The sequence below is a fragment of the Octopus bimaculoides genome, chromosome 7 (genome assembly GCF_001194135.2).
Source record: "Octopus bimaculoides isolate UCB-OBI-ISO-001 chromosome 7, ASM119413v2, whole genome shotgun sequence".
In the NCBI taxonomy this organism is placed as follows: Eukaryota; Metazoa; Mollusca; class Cephalopoda; order Octopoda; family Octopodidae; genus Octopus; species Octopus bimaculoides.
Genome location: NC_068987.1, coordinates 49,714,125 through 49,717,155, shown reverse-complemented (window position 1 = coordinate 49,717,155; position 3,031 = coordinate 49,714,125). Strand labels below are relative to the sequence as shown.

At 37.0% G+C, this 3,031-nt stretch overlaps 1 protein-coding gene across 2 annotated transcripts in view; it reads left to right on the top strand.

The window, feature by feature from the left end:
- LOC106874555 (uncharacterized) overlaps positions 1–3,031 on the top strand; it is a 19,041-nt gene that overhangs the window by 992 nt on the left and 15,018 nt on the right. The window contains exon 2 of one of the 2 annotated variants that reach the window (XR_001410022.2): positions 1,611–2,137. The exons of the other annotated variant lie outside the window; for it this stretch is intronic. The gene's annotated coding sequence lies outside the window, so the exon portion shown is untranslated. Of the gene's footprint in view, positions 1–1,610; positions 2,138–3,031 lie in introns of those variants that run through there. 2 annotated transcript variants of the gene reach the window in all.

Sequence of the window (3,031 nt, the reverse complement as noted above, 5' to 3'; positions counted from 1 at the left end):
GTTCTACCTCAGATTTGCGTTTGGCCGTACGGCTTTTGAATGTTGTTTTCACTGTCCATTTCTTCCTGTCTTGGTTTGTGTTTGCCACCTTGGAATCCTCTGTGTAGTGGGTTGATCCACTACTCAGGAAGAGACTATTCTAGAGTACGTTCTGTCTTATCTTCGAAACGTCTAGATAGAATAGAGACAGCTGATGAAGGGATATTCCAAGTGGCTTTCCGTTTTCCTATATGTTCGTTCCGTTGTCTGTAGTTTATTGTTCTAACGTCCTGTACCCTGATATGCATGTATATACACATGTAGATGTAAGTATGTACATATATGTGTGTATACATGTATATATATTCTTTGTATTATATATATATATATATAAAATTTCTGTTTTTCTCTCAATAGATACATACAAACACACACACACAAACACACAAGTGCAAACATAGAAGGAGATAGTTATCTGTAACTTGATACAATAGTGTTCCCAGAGGAACATCTATCACACGTTTCTAAAAAAATTGTATATGTATCTGTACGGCGAACGGTTAAAATGGCACAAATGAAAAAATAGGTAAAACTGGCACAAGCTTACTGAAATATACACTATTGGCAAAACAAGTAGAATAATGTTTTTACGTATGTATGTATATGTTTATATGACACTGTATATAGTCACCATTTACACACACACACGCACCGGCTCATACAAACTTTTAATCGTTACTTGTACATTTCCAAACACATGTACATATATGTTTATTATATATAATAGCAGAAAGACCGCCCGGAGGGCGGTTTTCTGCCGGCCCCTTGGTAATATTTTCACATTTATTTCCCATTTCTAATAATTTTTATATTTTACATCTAATTATTTCTTTGTATAATAGTGCTCACTTGCTTATTAAATATTGCTTTCATTATTTTATCACAGTCATAATCTCTCTTTTTAAACGAACATCACGGTAGTCCAACAACTGAGGGAGAGCAGTTTGTCAAGTTTTACCTTCCCCTCAAAGTAATATAGTGATTTCAATTCAGCAGCCCATCTGTAAGCTTTGTAATGTGTGTGTGTATGTGAGAGAAAGAAAGAGAGAGAGAGAGAGAGAGAGAGCGAGCATTGCAAACAATGAATGAAATAAACATGAAATGAAAAAATCGTAGAAATAAAAGGGCATTACTACAGATGTATACGCCCCCGAATTTGTTGCCTCATAACATCCACAAAAATGGATACTTTTTAACAAAATACTGTTTAGATATTGTGGTTTCAGGGTATATAGGAAAAATTCACATGATCTGACATTTTCCCCTCATAACTTTCAGGAAGTTGGGTATTTTTTAATGAAAATTTATACACATCCTTTCAAACGGCATAGATTACGATTATAAAGAAATTTGTGGGGAAAATTTTTTCGGGGATTTCCCCCATTTTTTTTAAAACCACGACTTTCAAAATGATGGGGGTGGGGTGGGGCATCTTTGTGTGAAAATTTTTTTACACCCCCTCCCTCATCATCCCACTCCGGACCTATATTCGTCAAATTTTTTTGCAACTTCAAAACCAATGGAAGAGCATTTTCAGTAAAAATATTTTTTTAAATTGTTAATATTTTCAGAAGAAAAAGTGATTTAAGGGCGATTTGGCTGTTGTTCCTAGCACATCCAATGACAACCCTCCTCGACAAACAACAGCAGTAATTTTATTCAGCTGAATACATATCATTGATTGGTTGAAATTACCGAAATACGACAACTTTAACACGAAATAACTTTCAAAATAGACAATTTTCTTAAAAACGCCAAGAGTAAAAGATGTTTTATATGACACATTCTACCAGTGTCCCAAATTTGAAAGTGTTTAGTTACAAAAAATTAATTTCTCGATGTGCCGTTCAAAGGGTAAAGATCCCAAGGCCCGAAAGTTTAGTCTCATCCATGGTAAAAAAAAAAAAAATGCATGGTGTAACTGTTTGGTAAACAGTATGGTGTAGCTGTAAGGGTAAATTTGAAAAATTTGTAAATTTTAAAAATATAACATTCATCATCATATTTTTAAAAGAACTCATAAACGCACCATTTGCTTGTAATGTCCTGTATTGTCCCACCTATGTGTGATATATAATGATTGTAATAAAGAATCATCTCTTAGGTACATCTCCTTTTGGCTGCTGCGTGTTTGTGAATTTAATTTGTTATCTAATGTTCATTGTTATTGCGTGGACGTGCAGGTAAGTACAGTCTTTCTGGACCCAGAAGGTAGGCTGGTCATTATGGATGTGACACACGTAAGTAAACAGTCCTTCAGTTTGGTAGCTGTCTACTCACCAGAAGAGTATAGACAGGCTGGTTTTTACCGGGACCTGGAGAACTTATTAGTGACGTCAAAAACTCTAGTTGTACCAGGAGACTTTAACACTATTCTCAACGCACAGGTGGATAGTGTTGGCTCGACCGATAGAAGGAGAAGCCCTGGTCTCGAAAGACTACTAGGACGCTATAATCTAGTAGACCGACACAGATTGGATGAACCGCTCGTGGACTAATAACGACGGTTCACTCAGATCTTATATAGATAGAATATTCGTTAGGGATAGAGAAAGGAATAAGTTTAGTTGTCCACGCTTTTGTTGTGTCTCTCACACGGATCACAAGTTTGTGACGTGTGAGGTATACCTAGATAAGTGTCATAGGGAGGGAGCAGGGTACTGGAAGATGAACAAGTCTATTTTGACTTGTAAAACCTTCCGTGCCAGGGTTAAGGAGTTAGTGCAGAGGGCATTAACCGGTGCCATTATTAATAATAGGTGGTGGTGTGCCCTCAAGCGAGCCATTCGTTCTGAGTCTATTAGATTTAGTAAACAGTTAAGTCTAGATAAGACTAGACTAGAAGGGACCTTTATTAAGGAATTAGATGAGACCATGAAATCCGGCTCTGCATTCAGAGTGATGGCGGCGAAAGCGGTCTTTTTCCGTCATCTCAAAGCCAAACACGAAGGGTGTAGAGTCAGAGCTAAGCTTCGTGCGGTGGGGAGAGTCG